We start from the raw sequence: 16438 nt of genomic DNA, 5'->3' as shown, positions 1-16438 counted from the left end.
GCCTGGAGAATCCCAGGGACGGGGGAGCCTGGTGGGCTGCCGTCAGTGGGGTCGCACAGAGTCGGACACGACTAAAGTGACTTAGCAGCAGCAGCAGCAGCAGGGTACATGATTAGTAATCTGCCTGAATCAGTCTTTTGGATAAACTTGCGTGTAGTCTACATGTAATGATCAGGGTATACCTGGAACATTTTCTTGTTAAAGTTAGTTTTACTGAATAATTTGAAGTATATATATATATATATATTTATTTCACATAAACATTCTCAGTTTATTAATCATCTCATGAAAAATTTGCACAGTCACTGCAGAATCTTTACTCTTTCTGTCGTCCAGTCTCCAGCTCACTTTTTGCCAGCACCAACGTTGGCCTTTGCAGTCCTCTTGACTTCCTTCATTCTGTTCTTCATTCCTTTTTCTTTTTTCTTGAGGTCTTTTCTTATACAGGCCATATCTTGCACGTCAATGTTTGGGTTCATTTTTCTTTCTGTCATCTAAGAAATAGTAAAACCTGCCAAAGCCAGTTGTCTTGCCACTACCAAAACGGATTCTGAATCCAAATTCAAAGATGACATCTGGTGTGGTCTTGTACATTTTGGCTGCTGCTGCTGCTAAGTCACTTCAGTCGTGTCCGAAGGCTTGCCATTGCCTTCTCCGACATTTTGGCTAGTTTTACCTAAATTTCTATCTTAGCTTCTTTTGCCTTCCCAGGGTAAAGGATGTTGATGACAACTTGTTTTTGGTAGGTCATGAACTTTCTGGTCTGGAGAATTACTGTTTCATTCATGATGGTTGCTGATCTAAAGCAGCCAGAGAGGAAAAGAGTGAAATATTTTTATATTAATTTTAGGTATATTGTGAAATCAGATGGACAGCTTTCATGAATTTTTAAGCAAAATAGGATATTTTGATTTCTCTTTTCTTTTGTAGATGTTTAAGAAGTCTTATCTTTGGTAATACACTTGAAATATTAGGATACTTTTGTATATGGTATTTTACTTTTCTGAGTTTGAAAGTATTAGGATGGAAATTACATCTCTTAACATGAAAATATTTTTATTAAGGTAAGGAGAGCCTGAGCACAATTGTTGATCTAAAGAAAAATCATGTGTGACTTTGGAGATTATTTTTTAAGAGTTGTTTTCTCCCAGAATGGAATTGAATGCATGTTTTTGCACGCAGTGGAATTGCTTTTGACCAACGTGTTAACAAGAGCACAGTCCTTTTTCTGTAGGCTTTATGGTAGAGACGTTACCCTACTGGTACAGACCTTAAGGACAGAAAGGAAAACGGGCGTTGCTAAAAAGTTTAAGTTTTCTTATCAGCTGGTAATTTTAATGCTGTAGAATTAACATTTCCTCTCTGATGAAGTAAAACTTGATATTTAAAGATGTTTTTGTGTTTTTTTAATGTCACTCAAAGGAATTATGAGTCTGATTTTTCTTAATGTATAATTTTCCAGGATAATAGGTATTTTAACTTGCTAAAGTGCCCTGCTTACAGAGCAATGTCAGTATTCAAAATAGTTGTGTAGTGCCCTAAAGACTGATGAACCTACTGAGATTCCTTACTGAGACGTATCCTAGACATTGGGGAAAATTGGATATAGAGAGTTAAATATTGGCATCAATATCTGTGTAGGCAAACAGAGTGGCCATTATATTTACTTCAATGGGTGCTTACAACAGGGTTAGACACTAGCATCTTTTATTGAAAACCAAGATGCTAGAGCTACTCTTTTGTTTGTGGGAAAAATGCTTTGTAAGCCCTAATTTTTGAAAGGAAAAAGGAACCCACTATTCTTATCAACTTGTACATTTTGAGTTTGGATTTTAGCCTTTTTTGTTGTTTACAGCTCACTTTCAGAGGAGGTTTCGTTTATGTTGAGTCTTAAGAAAAAAACACTTAAGACTCTAGAGTTATTTTTTTAAAGTTATTTTTTAAGTTAATCTTTATATAAATAAAGATTTTAGACTTATTAAAATATAGTAAAAAGACGTTAGTGGTTCCCAGTATGCCTCTAGATGAGCGTCTATCAAAAATTTTAAAAGAAAATATACGCTCACTTACAATATGAGGCCTCTTAATAGTCTAACTAGAATGAATTGGGTTGTTTTTGGCTGCAAGTATGTCAACTTCAAGTAGAAATCTTCGTTAGACGTTCACAGTTAAGTGAATATGGGAAAATGAAACTTTTATTAAGTGAGTGAGATTATTTGTTAGGCAAAATCCGTTGACTGTGGAGCAACAGTGGGTGTTAGGTTTGCCGGTCCTCAGGGATGTCAAAAAATCTGTGTCATTTTACAGTTGGCCCTCTGTATCTATGGGCTTGCTTTCCTGGTGGCTCAGACGGTAAAGAATCTGCCTGCAGTGTGGGAGACCTGGGTTCGATCCTGGGTTGGAAAGATTCCCTGGGGGAGGTCATGGCAATCCACTCCGTATTCTTGCCTGGAGAATCCCTATGGACAGAGGAACCTGGTGGGCTACAGTCTTTGCAGGGTTGCCAAGAATCAGACACGATTGAGTGACTACGAAACAGCACTCTATGGTTCTGCATCCTCAGGTTCAACCGACTGTGTTATATAGTACTGTACTATGCATTTATTAAAAAAAATCTGTGCATAATTGCACCCATGTAGTTTAAACCTGTGTTGTTCAAGAATCATCTGTACTTTAAAATAAGACCCATGGGCCATGTTTTTAAAAGGCTTAAGTATTTCCTATGAAATAGGTCAGACATGGATAAAATGTGTTGTTAAACCAGGTTCACTTGCCCTATGTGCAGTAGGCCAAAATGCTTGCAACAGACCCAAAGCTTTGCAGTAGATGAAGGGTTTATTCAGGAGGCAGCCAAGTGAGGAGGTAGGAGAACAGATCTCAGATTCGCTTCCCTGAAGGCAAGGGGGTTGCAGTCTTTATGGAATAAAGAAGCAGGGTGGTATTAGGCATGGGGAAAGGTGAATTCTGGTATGGAAAAGCCGAGGTAATCAGTATTCTTTGCAGGTGTATCTAAGTTACATGCTGCTTCTTGAGATGTGTGTTCAAAACTGGAGGCACTTAGCATGATCTGAGGGTGGATTTTTGAGCCCTCTGACATCATTTGTTGGACACTTGCATAGGCCCAGTTTTAGTGTCAGTGGTCCCAACCAAAAATCTTAGCCAGCTTAAACTGGATAAGAGCTGACTGCATGTTTCTGAAAAGCAGCATAAGCCCCTGATACTGTAGGGAACCATTCTACAGTGGTTTATCTGTTCAGTTCAGTTCAGTTCAGTCGCTCAGTCGTGTCCAACTCTCTGCGACCCCATGAATCACAGCACACCAGGCCTCCCTGTCCATCACCAACTCCCGGAGTACACTCAAACTCATGTCCACAGAGTCGGTGATGCCATCCAGCCATGGGTATATCTGTAGGGGGTGTTTAAAGAGTCAGAAGAAATAATTAAGATGAATTTGATCGATGGAAGCAGATTCCAAACAGAGGGTTTTTAATCAGCTGTTCCCTTAGTTGCTGTTCTGTAAGACAAGCTCAAGAATTTCTTTTAGTCATCAGTTTGTTAACCTATGGGACAGTTTCAAATGGTTGACCATTTCAAGAGTAATAATCAGTCACTTTACCATATTCTCTCTGGCAGATTGTATTTTCTGAAGGTAGTTGTAACAATATCTTCCTTTTCATATGTTCTTTTAGTGTGACCTTGATTATTCTCTCATCGTGAGGTGGCATTTTATGTCCCTTTCCGTTGAATTTGGGTGATCATGTGATTCACTCGTGAGCAATAAGGTGTGATCAGAAAAGGTGAGCTCCCTATCCAACTCAACAAAATACTGGTCTTGAAGTCTTCAGCAGCATTTAAGCTGTATAGCTTGAGATTGCCTTGCTATCCCAGACTGCCTCATATGGACAGACTGTATGACTCTAACAGCAGGAGCTGGAACTGTTCAACTAAAACTGCTTATTAGAGCTCTTCCAAATTCCTAACTTTGAGATACAGTGAGAGAAAAAAAAAGATTATTGTTTTAAGACATTAAGTTTTAGTGTGATTTTGTTACATAGCAGTAGATAATTAGAACACTGCCTTGCCTGAATCTGTTTCTGTATACTGAAATTTATCAGTATACAGTATTTATCTGTATAAAGTATTTAGATGTACAGTCAGTGGTATATCCCACTGATTTGTTCTGGAATCTGATCTTTAACTTTATGTTGGTGTTTAACCTCTGATACATAAAACTTTTTTCTTCTGTTCTTTCCTGTACCCATTTAGAAAAGCCATTCCATCTCTTAACTATTTAGTAGAATGTGTTTTGGTAATTGAAACTGTCATGTTTGTTGGAAAGTGCCCATGATGTGTTTATTAGGTCATAAGGACACATGCTCATCTTTAGAAAGCCTTTTGTTCTGCACTTTAATTTTAGTTACTATGATATTTGGCCTTCTATTAGTTTCCCAGGGTTGCTGTGACAAAGTACTACAAATTGGGTGACTTAAAACAACAGAAATTTATTGTCTAACAGTTCTGGAGGTTAGAAGTCCAAAATCCATGGTCTGTCTGAAACCTGTAAGGGAGTCCTTCCTTGCCTCTCACTAATTTTTTCTTAGCAGTTTTGGTATTCCTTTGCTTGTAGCTCCAATGTGTAACTCCAATTTTGCTTTTGTTATTAGGTGGAGTTCTCCCTGTTTATCTCTGTCTTCAAATGCATCTCCTCTTATAAGGACACCAGTGATGTTGAATTAGAGACTCATTTTGCTCCAGTGTTATATCATTTGCCTTAACTAATGTGGCTCAGCTGGTAAAGAATCTGCCCGCAATGCGGGAGACCTGGGTTCGATCCCTGGGTTGGGAAGATCCCCTGGAGAAGGGAAAGGCTACCCACTCCAGTATTCTGGCCTGGAGAATTCCATGGACTGTATAGTTCGTGGGGTCGCAAAGAGTCAGACATGACTGAGTGACTTTCACCAATTATACTTCAGCAACCCTGTTTCCAAATAAGTCACATTCCGAAATCCTACGGATTAGAATTTTAACATGTTTTTTTTAGGAGGAACACAATTCAGTCCACAACAGGCTTCGAGAGAGATCGGTATAATTACGTTTTAACTGTTTACACATTTTTACTCCAGCCTCCCTGGTAGCTCAGATGGTAAAGAATCTGCCTGCAATACAGAGACCCGGGTTTGATCCCTGGGTCGGGAAGATCCCCTGGTGAAGGGAATGACAACCCACTCCAGTATCCTTGCTTGGAGACTTCCATGGACAGACCATGGGGTCACAAAGAGTTGGTTATGACTGAGTGACTAACACTTTCACTTTTCACTCCAGATTAGATGTGAACAGAATTTTTAATCAGTGACCTTGAAGAATATCTGTTCTCTGCATTTTAGGTCCTCCTCCCTCTAGCATACACACATAGTATACATAAAATTTGATAGTAGTTTTTTACTGTTAGACTTATTGACCCTTTTGAGAATCTGATAAAAGCAGTGGATTTTTTCCTCTAGAATAATGTAGAGATATAAGCATGGGATTGCACACTTGTACACACACATATATATACACACTCAGAAAAGTATTTTTCATGAAACTAAGTTTCCTTGGATACCCGCTTCCGTGCAATCCTGTTCATGAACTTCTGGATTAGAAAGATATTAATTCCTAGCAGTTACAGATACCTAATCTCAATTTCCCTTTTAGTGGAAAAGCAAATGAAATGGAAAAACAATAAGGAAGAAGCAGAAGTATGTATATGGGCTATCTGCATTGTCTTCACTGTAACTCAGTGTAGCTTTTGGGGGAATTTTCATACTCAGGTAATATTTACTATGTGCTTAGTCTCTTTTCTGCTTCCAGTCCCATTCCTTTAGCCATGTAATACTTTTATGTAGAAAAGAATAGGTATTTTTAGACCTATTACTTAAATCCGGTGTGCCACAACTATTGAGCCTGTGCTCTACATAGAATATAAACAAACTTTATATCTTCCACGGTGTTGAGGTTAGCTCTTGACCTCTTTACCTTCTGTGTTATTTTTTGATTATTGTATCAAGATTTTTTTGAACATAGTAGTGGTCTAGGGTTTCTGAGTCTACAACTGGATTGTATACTCTCTGCTCTTCTTCATTTGTAGCCTTTTCTCCAAAACAGTCTTGCCCAGGCTTCAGCCCTGAACAACTTAATGGACTTCCCTTTTAAAAATAAATATATTTTTAGTCTGTCTTAAAAAAGGCTATCAGTCATGTCTTTGTTTTGCATGGAGTTTGTGGCATATCTGTATAAATGAAGCCTGTCATTCATTTATTGATTTTTTTTTAAAGATGTAACAATCGAATATTTACTGTCCATTTTAGTGATATGCACATTAATTCTAGTAATAGTGGAGTCATAGGCATTGAATATTTAGACTGTGCTGGTTTCCCATTGATACCTTTCTTAGTTCATTTTTCTGAATGTGAAATATTCAGAATCTTTATTTAGAAAGAACAGGGGTTGACAGACTATGACCTACGAACTGTCTTCCTGTTTTTGTGAGTAAAGTTTTATTGGAACACAGCCATGTGTATTTGCTTACTGGTCATGGCTGATTTTGTGCCACAAATGGCAGAATTGAGTAGTTGCTGCTAAGATTGTATGGCCCACATGCCTAAAATATTTATTACTTGACCCTTTACAGAAAACCTTTGCCAGCTCTTGGTTTAAAATATTTTGGAATTAATTCCCCCCATTTAAGAATATTTGAAGTTTTTTTTGTTGTGGTTTTGTTTTTCAGTCATAGAATCTAAGGATATTAAAAGGCCATTTAGCTCAGCGTTCTATCTACTGCTGCTTGAGTTTCCTTCAGTACTCCTGCCAAGTTGTCCTCCGGCTTAGAGGTGTAGGATGATGTGACAAAACAGCATTGGATGTGACTGTGTTAAGCACAGAATTGTCCCTGACTGGTAGTCAATCAGTGACTGACTCCCCGTGAAAAGATAGATGAAGTAGATTATTCTTTGTTTTCCCCACTGTCTCCATTGGTAGTTTATTTACTTTGGGTTAGTTACATGTTAGAGGCACAGAGGAGTCAGTTTTTAAGAGGAAGACAGCTAAACAGATCCTACTTTAAGGTATAACTGTAGGTGGAAATTTATAGGAAGCTGGAATGAATGTTTGGACATTGTCTAGAGACTTTCGTATTCAGTGCTTAGTTTTTCTAAACAAATTTATAGCAGCTAAAACTTAGAACTACAACTATCTTTTGTCAGCTTTTACTGTTTGTGTTCAGTAAATACTGTTACAGAAAAAACATACAGGTAGAGCCAATCTCACTGCAGACCTTCACTGCAGTATTTGGTACTTTTGTGTACTTGATTCCTTGGTAAGCATATGAATGTAGAGGTCCTCTCAGGAGATGGGAGAGAGGGATATCTGATCCAAAGATCAACGTTATCCTGATGGGGGAAGAATTTCTCACATTCCATTTAGGAAATCCAGCCTGTTAAAATCTTGTTAAACAGCAGTTTCGCAGTTAAAACACCTTCTGGTTTTTAATCTAGTAGGTTTTCCATCTAATAAAGAAATGGAGGGCTTCCCTCCATTAGTTCAGTGGTAAAGAATCTGCCCACCAATTGGTTCTATCTCTGGTCTGGGAAAATCCCACATGCTGCGGAGCAGCTAAGCCCCATGTGCCACAACTATTGAGCCTGTGCTCCACAACAAGAGAAGCCACTGCAGTGAGAAGCCCACACAGCGCAACTAGAGAAAGACTCACATAGCAGCAAAGACCAAAATAAATGAAAATGTGCACAGCCAAAAATAAATGAGAAAAAAAGGAAAAGCTCAGGTAATAAAGATTACCAGAAGAAAGGTAAATACTGTGTATCTTTACACAATCATACTCTTATATTTTCACTTTAAAAAGATTTTTCAAACTTTTTTTTCTTCTTAGCTGAAAGGGAGTTTGTAAATTGTTAGAGGACAAAAGATAATGGAGACTGGCTAATTGATGGGAAAATATACTCTTTCAAATTTTTTGGGTACCTTCTGATTTTTCTATTTTACAAAAATAGTTGGTTTTAAAAATACATAACTCATGCACTGGATATATAGTGAAAAACAAATGTCCATAATTTCTCTTCCTGAGTTATCCAGTTCTCCCTCCCAGAGGCAACCGTTATTATCAAGTTTTTGGCCTTTTTTGCTAGAAAAATCCATTTATTTGTAAACATATGCATTCATTTTTCCATTCTTTTCCAAAAAAGGTGGTCTATCATACAGTATATTACATCTTGGCCTTTAAAATTAATCATGAATCTGTGTTTCACGTTGATGTAAGCTGAACGACCTCTTCCATTTTTTAGTCCTCAGAGGTTTAGTTTAAACCTTCTAAAATCATTAATTTACTTCTCAGAATTAAAAAGTGAGTTTATGTGCATGTGACTATAATAGTATATAATCCAGAGATAAATTAGCTATGAGTTGGGCTTTCCTGATGGCTCAGAGGGTAAAGTGTCTGCCTGCAATGCAGGAGACCTGGGTTCGATCCCTGCGCTGGGAGATCCCCTGGAGAAGGAAAATGCAACCCACTCCAGTATTCTTGCTTGGAGAATCCCATGAATGGAGGAGCCTGGTAGGCTACAGTCCACTGGGTCGCAAAGAGTTCGACATGACTGAGTGACTTCACTTGCACTTTTACTACGGTAATATAATTTTTTTCCTAGTCTAAAAATTATACTCATATGTAAATGATTATTTGCGGGGAAAAAAGATAAATTAACATTTTTTAGACTGAAATATTATAGATCAGACTAATTGTTGAGGGACTCTACTGAGAAATCTTTGCCAAAGAAGTAGACGAAAGATGAATCAGTTCAGTTCAGTTCAGTCACTCAGTTGTGTCCGACTCTTTGTGACCCGATGAATTGCAGCACGCCAGACCTCCCTATCTATCACCAACTGCCTGAGTTCACTCAGCCTCATGTCCATCGAGTCGGTGATGCCATCCAGCCATCTCATTCTCTGTCGTCCCTTTCTCCACTTGCCCCCAATCCCTCCCAGCATCAGAGTCTTTTCCAATGAGTCAACTCTTCACATGAGATGGCCAAAGTATTGGAGTTTCAGCTTTAGCATCAGTCCTTCCAATGAACACCCAGGACTGATCTCCTTTAGAATGGACTGGTTGGATCTCCTTGCAGTCCAAGGGACTCTTAAGAGTCTTCTCCAACACCACAGTTCAAAAGCATCAATTCTTTGGCGATCAGCTTTCTTCACAATCCACCTCTGACATCCATACATGACCACTGGGAAAACCATAGCCTTGATGGACATTTGTTGGCAAAGTAATGTCTCTCCTTTTTAATTTGCTATCTAGGTTGGTCATAACTTTCCTTGTAAGGAGTAAGCGTCTTTTAATTTCATGGCTGCAATCACCATCTGCAGTGATTTTGGAGCCCAGAAAAATAAAGTCTGACACTGTTTCCCTGTCTATTTCCCATGAAGTGATGGGACCAGATGCCATGAACTTTGTTTTCTGAATGTTGAGCTTCAAGCCAACCTTTTCACTCTCCTCTTTCACTTTCATCAAGAGGCTTTTTAGTTCCTCTTCACTTTCTGCCATAAGGGTGGTGTCATCTGCATATCTGAGGTTATTGATATTTCTCCCAGCAATCTTGATTCCAGCTTGTTCTTCTTCCAGCCCAGCATTTCTCATGATGTACTCTGCATATAAGTTAAATAAGCAGGGTGACAATATACAGCCTTGATGTACTCCTTTTCCTATTTGGAACCAGTCTGTTGTTCCATGTCCAGTTCTAACTTGCTTCCTGACCTGCATACAGGTTTCTCAAGAGGCAGGTCAGGTGGTCTGGTATTCCCATCTCTTTCAAGGATTTTCCACAGTTTATTGTGATCCACAGAGTCAAAGGCTTTGGCATAGTCAATAAAGCAGAAGTAGATGTTTTTCTGGAACTCTCATGCTTTTTCCATGATCCAACGGATGTTGGCAGTTTGATCTCTGGTTCCTTTGCCTTTTTTCTAAAACTAGCTTGAACATCTGGAAGTTCACGGTTCACGTATTGCTGAAGCCTGGCTTGGAGAATTTTGAGCATGACTTTACTAGCGTGTGAGATGAATGCAATTGTGCGGTAGTTTGAGCATTCTTTGGCATTGCCTTTCTTTCGGATTGGAATGAAAGCTGACCTTTTCCAGTCCCGTGGCCACTGCTGAGTCTTCCAAATTTGCTGGCGTATTGAGTGCATCACTTTCACAGCATCATCTTTCAGGATTTTAAATAATTCAACTGGAATTCTATCACCTCCACTAGCTTTGTTCGTAGTGATGCTTTCTAAGGCCCACTCGACTTCACAGTCCAGTATGTCTGGCTCTAGGTGAGTGATCACACCATCATGATTATCTGGGTCATATTGATCTTTTTTGTACAGTTCTTCTGTGTATTCTTGCCACCTCCTCTTAATATCTTCTGCTTCTGTTAGGTCGATAGCATTTCTGTCCTTTATCAAGCCCATCTTTGCATCAAATGTTCCCTTGGTATCTCTGATTTTCTTGAAGAGATCTGTAGTCTTTCCCATTCTGTGGTTTTCCTCTATTTCTTTGCATTGATCGCTGAGAAAGGCTTTCTTATCTCTCCTTACTATTCTTTGGAACTCTGCATTCAGATGCTTATATCTTTCCTTTTCTCCTTTGCTTTTTGCTTCTCTTCTTTTCACAGTTATTTGTAAGGCCTCCCCAGACCGCCATTTTTCTTTTTTGCATTTTGTTTCCATGGGGATGGTCTTCATCCCTGTCTCCTGTACAATGTCACGAACCTCCGTCCATAGTTCGTCTGGCACTCTATCTATCAGACCTAGTCCCTTAAATCTATTTTTCACTTCCACTGTATAATCATAAGGGATTTGATTTAGGTCATACCTGAATGGTCTAGTGGTTTTCCCTACTTTCTTCAATTTAAGTCTGAATTTGGCAAGATGAATACAGAAATGTAATTATGTGCCCAGCCTTAATCCTTACACAAACGCTATGAAGTGAAGGGTGGTAGGTATATTTGCTGTCTGTATGTTTTTAGAGATGAGGAAACTGCAGAAACAAACAGATAAGTAAGCTCACCCCCAAGATAAATGGGTGCATCTAGATTCTAGCCCAACCCTGCCGGACTCAGGTCCCTACTGCATTATGGCATTGGGTTGTCTGAAAGGATTGTTCCAAAAGTGAGCCTAACTTACTTATCAGGAAACAGTAACAGGACCAGATTCAATAGAATACTGAAAATGGCCTCACTAGAGACTTAATTTTTTAATAGCTTATGTAGGGGAGGAAAAACTTTTCTTCTATTCCTTTGTGCTCTATTACTGAGGCTTGCAAATCAGAATGACAAAAGACCGATTAATAAAAAAGGCATCAGTTCAGTTCAGTTCAGTCGCTCAGTTGTGTCTGACTCTTTGTGACCCCATGAACCACAGCACTCCAGGCTTCCCTGTCCATCACCAACTCCCGGAGTCCACCCAAACCCAAATCCATCGAGTCGATGATGCCATCCAACCGTCTCATCCCCTGTCATCCCCTTCTCCTTCCCTCAATCTTTCCCAGTGTCAGGGTCTTTTCCAGTGAGTCAGCTCTTCGCATCATGTGACCAAAGTATTGGAGTTTCAGCCTCAGCATCAGTCCTTCCAATGAACACCCAGGATTGATCTCCTTTAGGATGGACTGGTTGGATTTCCTTGCAGTCCAAGGGACTCTCAACAGTCTTCTCCAACACCACAGTTCAAAAGCATCAATTCTTTGGCAATCAGCTTTCTTCACAGTCCAACTCTCACATCCATACATGACCACTGGAAAAACCATAGCCTTCACTAGATGGACCTTTGTTGGCAAAGTAATGTCTCTGCTTTTTAATATGCTGTCTAGGTTGGTCATAACTTTCCTTCCAAGGAGTAAGCGTCTTTTAATTTCATGGCTGCTATCACCATCTGCAGTGATTTTGGAGCCCAGAAAAATAAAGTCTGACACTGTTTCCACTGTTTCCCCATCTATCTGCCATGAAGTGATGGGACCGGATGCCATGATCTTAGTTGTCTGAATGTGGAGCTTCAAGCCAGATTTTTCACTCTCCTCTTTCACTTTCATCAAAGGGCTTTTTAATTCCTCTTCACTTTCTGCCATAAGGGTGGTGTCATCTGCATATCTGAAGTTATTGATATTTCTCCCGGCAATCTTGATTCCAGCTTGTGCTTCTTCCAGCCCAGCCTTTCTCATGATGTACTCTGCATATAAGTTAAATAAGCAGGGTGACAATATACAGCCTTCACATACTCCCATATGTTTGTGAAAAGGCATACATATGTTTTTTTAAACTTGCATAAGGGCATCACAGAAAAGTGAAGACCCCAAAAGAGGTGGTTTTCACCTTGAGACTTGAGAGCTTATATACCGTATTAAAAAGGGTTATAAATTATGGCGACGTGACTAGACAGAAAAGAGTTTGGACTTTAGGGGCAACATATTGTTGCGAGGTAAATATGTGGGAAAATTAATAGAAGATATAGGTTATTTTAGTAAAGTTTTTGCATCTTGGTGCTAACTTTCCATTTTCTTTATCACCATAGAACTCACCCAGAGAGTCCTCATTTTGGCAACCCTCATTTCTTGGAAGTTTCTGCTTTTAATCAAATGAGGGAAAGTCTGAGAAGAATTCTTTCTGCCTATGTTAGATCTCACTTCCTTCAGCTCAAAGTAATCCATGTGCCATTAGTGACAATTTGGGAGTACAAATTTCTGAGCCCATGCCCCATTACACAAAACTCACTGTTTTTCAAAGGTAATTATGTGTAGTATGTAGTATTTATATATATTTGTATATATTGTTACAGGTGTTTGTAGAAACATGTTTGAATTTTGTTATCAATCTTAAGCAAGACCTTATGCTCGCAGAGCTTCTTGTCTGCCTTATCTTATTACCTCTACTACCCTGAGGGTTTTTTTAAAATTTATTCCAATAAATAATTATATTTAGAGAAAGTCTTTCAGTGGATCGGGTAGAGTAGACTTGGAAATAAATCCACTAACCTTTGATAAGTGTTTACTTCTTAACCCAAGAATGTTGTCTTTTTATTTAAACTGATAATGGTAATAATTAAGTCCACCTTGGTGGCCTTGTGAGTCAAATTCTGAGTTTGACAGTAGACCTTTTCCTTTCTCATTCTCTTTGTTGGGTGCCTCTGGAAATGGCCTTCAGGGAAATACTGGTAAAGTCTACAGCCTTTGAGTTTTAACTGTTAAGAGTCTTCATGCATTAAGCAAGAAAAATTATTAAGAAGACTTGTAGGAAATTATATCTGAAAGCATGAGAGATACAGCTTTCTGTGCTTAATCTCTCCTTTTCCTGTCTTGCCTTTATTATTTATTTTTCTTATCACTGGTGAGTCTCTATAAAACTTTACTTCAAGCCCATGGATCCACCTTGTTCCTTCCTCTCACCATATCCTAATCTGCAAGTACTGTTCACATTTGTCTTTCTGCTTAGCAAGTGTCTGAAACAACTAGTTGAAATGTGTTAAAATTTTAATTTGAGTTGTTCTTAGCTTTAATATAGGCAAAGGAACTCCCATTTCTTGGCACTAAAGAGCTACTTTTTGGGGGCAGATTTTTACAGTTTTCTTGGTTTTGTAATATCCCAATCTCTCACTTTGATTGCTTTGTCTATTTAAATAACTCTTTTTTTTACAAGTAGAAATGAGAGACAACTTATCTAATTATTTTATCTTAACTGGGTCTCTAAAAGTAATGAGACAACATGATTGGCTTTTCATTAATATTAGGACTTTTATTAAGAGACTACAGTTATTTTACAAAGGTACAGATTATGTTGATTGGGGGTTCTCTATTTGTGTCCATTTGAGGCTCTTTTTGCCCATGAGACCTGCATGTTCTCCTTTTATGAATAAGGGAACGGGTTCAGAGTAGTAGTTTATCTTAGGATCTCGTGGATACAAACTGGCAGAGCCTGGACTTGAGCTTCTAGCAAGTGAAATTATCTTAGTCTCAGTAGCTTTGTACTATGTTCTCTTAATGTGAAGTCAAGTGGGCCTTAGAAAGCATCACTACGAACAAAGCTAGTGGAGGTGATGGAATTCCAGTTGAGCTATTTCAAATCTTGAAAGAGGATGCTGTGAAAGTGCTGCACTCAATATGCCAGCAAATTTGGAAAACTCAGCAGTGGCCACAGGACTGGAAAAGGTCAGTCTTCATTCCAATCCCAAAGAAAGGCAATGCCAAAGAATGCTCAAACTATCGCACAATTGCACTCATCTCACACGCTAGTAAAGTCATGCTCAAAATTCTCCAAGCCAGGCTTCAGCAATATGTGAACCGTGAACTTCCAGATGTTCAAGCAGGTTTTAGAAAAGGCAGAGGCACCAGAAATCAAATTGCCAACATCCGCTGGATCATGGAGAAAGCAAGAGAGTTCTAGAAAAACATCTATTTCTGCTTCATTGACTATGCCAAAGCCTTTGACTGTGTGGATCACAACAAACTGTGGAACATTCTGAAAGAGATGGGAATACCAGACCACCTGACCTGTCTGTTGAGAAACCTGTATGCAGGTCAGGAAGCAACAGTTAGAACTGGACATGGAACAACAGACTGGTTCCAAATAGGAAAAGGAGTACGTCAAGGTTGTATATTGTCACCCTGCTTATTTAACTTATATGCAGAGCATATCATGAGGAATGCTGGGCTGGAAGAAGCACAAGCTGGAATCAAGATTGCTGGGAGAAATATCAATAACCTCAGAGATGCAGATGACACCACCCTTATGGCAGAAAGTGAAGAGGAACTCAAAGTCCCTTGATGAAAGTGAAAGAGGAGAGTGAAAAGTTTGGCTTGAAGCTCAACATTCAGAAAACAAAGATCATGGCATCCGGTCCCATCACTTCATGGGAAATAGATGGGGAAACAGTGGAAACAGTGTCAGACTTTATTTTTCTGGGCTCCAAAATCACTGCAGATGCTGGTTGCAGCCATGAAATTAAAAGACGCTTACTCCTTGGAAAGAAAGTTATGACCAACCTAGATAGCATATTAAAAAGCAGAGACATTACTTTGCCAACAAAGGTCCATCTAGTCAAGGCTATGGTTTTTCCCGTGGTCATGTATGGATATGAGAGATGGATTGTGAAGAAAGCTGATCGCTGAAGAATCGATGCTTTTGAACTGTGGTGTTGGAGAAGACTCTTGAGAGTCCCTTGGACTGCAAGGAGATCCACCCAGTCCGTTCTAAAGGAGATCAATCCTGGGTGTTTATTGGAAAGACTGATGCTAAAGCTGAAACTGCAATACTTTGGCCACCTCCTGCGATGAGTTGACTCACTGGAAAAGCCTGATGCTGGGAAGGATTGGGGGTGGGAGGAGAAGGGGACGACAGTGAATGAGATGGCTGGATGGCCTTACCGACTCGATGGACATGAGTTTGAGTGAACTCCGGGATTTGGTGATGAACAGGGAGACCTGGCGTGCTGTGATTCATGGGGTCGCAAAGAGTTTGACACTACTGAGCGACTGAACTGAATATAAGTTTACATGCGTAATGTAAAACCCACTAGCAAAACCCACTTTAGCAAGAAAGCGTTGAAAGTAATTGTGATATTTGGTTCCATTATTTTGCTGGTCTTCCGAAAGATTTCTGCCCCTTTAACTTTTGAATCATAGGATATGGCACTTTTTGAGGAAGATACCCAGCTGCCACTGCTTGGTGGTTTTCCTAAGACAGCTGAAGAAGAGTGAAAATAAATATGAGTCATGTTTCACTGCTTCTCTGCCCAGGCACATGGAAATAATACTGCTGCTTTTCTCATTCTTGCAGTGCTTCAGATACTTTTCAACGGATCATAGGAGCGTTAGATATCTTTTTCATTTCATTAGAATCACACAGTAAGAATCGAAACTGCATGTTCTGGAAGGATTGGCAGCATTTCTCTCCTGACTTCTGCTTTTCCGGTAGTTTTTGGCCATACTGACAGGACTCTGGAAAATGTGATCAGTCTAGACTTTGCTTAAAAAAATTCTCATTTGTACTGGCTTTGCCAGTAAGTTAAAGTGTATTGCCAGTAAGGGTAAAGTATATTGGTGGGTGGGGGAATCAAGAATACCTGGAGACAGAGTGTAAAAATACTTGGTGCTTGTAAAGTTTGTGGTTGCACTGTGATAAAGTTGGGGAATTGTGGAAATCTGTTCTTTCTTCCATGAAGAAAACCCTAAAGATAAAATCATGTGCAAACTAATAAGCAGTTTCATTTTATAGCTCTCTTAGTCTTTATACTCTTAAGGAGAGAGTATTAAGTTTGGTAAAAATTTTTGTTATTTGATGTTAACAAAGTGGCTGTTCAGGCTTTATAGGGAGGGTGTCCTCCCTGATAGATTAGGAAGAAAGTAGTTCAGTTCAGTCGCTTAG

The 16438-nt window shown here is 39.2% G+C and overlaps 1 protein-coding gene and 1 pseudogene across 3 annotated transcripts in view; one reads left to right on the top strand and one right to left on the bottom strand.

Annotated features, from left to right (window-relative positions):
* FAR1 (fatty acyl-CoA reductase 1) overlaps positions 1-16438 on the top strand; it is an 83680-nt gene that overhangs the window by 16073 nt on the left and 51169 nt on the right. The gene's annotated exons all lie outside the window — the stretch shown is intronic.
* On the bottom strand, positions 345-787 carry LOC129554494 (small ribosomal subunit protein eS24-like; annotated as a pseudogene).

The sequence above is a fragment of the Moschus berezovskii genome, chromosome 14 (genome assembly GCF_049115385.1).
Source record: "Moschus berezovskii isolate FMDL1 chromosome 14, NW_MosBer_1.0, whole genome shotgun sequence".
Classification (NCBI taxonomy): Eukaryota; Metazoa; Chordata; class Mammalia; order Artiodactyla; family Moschidae; genus Moschus; species Moschus berezovskii.
This window is presented reverse-complemented; position numbering and strand designations above follow the sequence as displayed.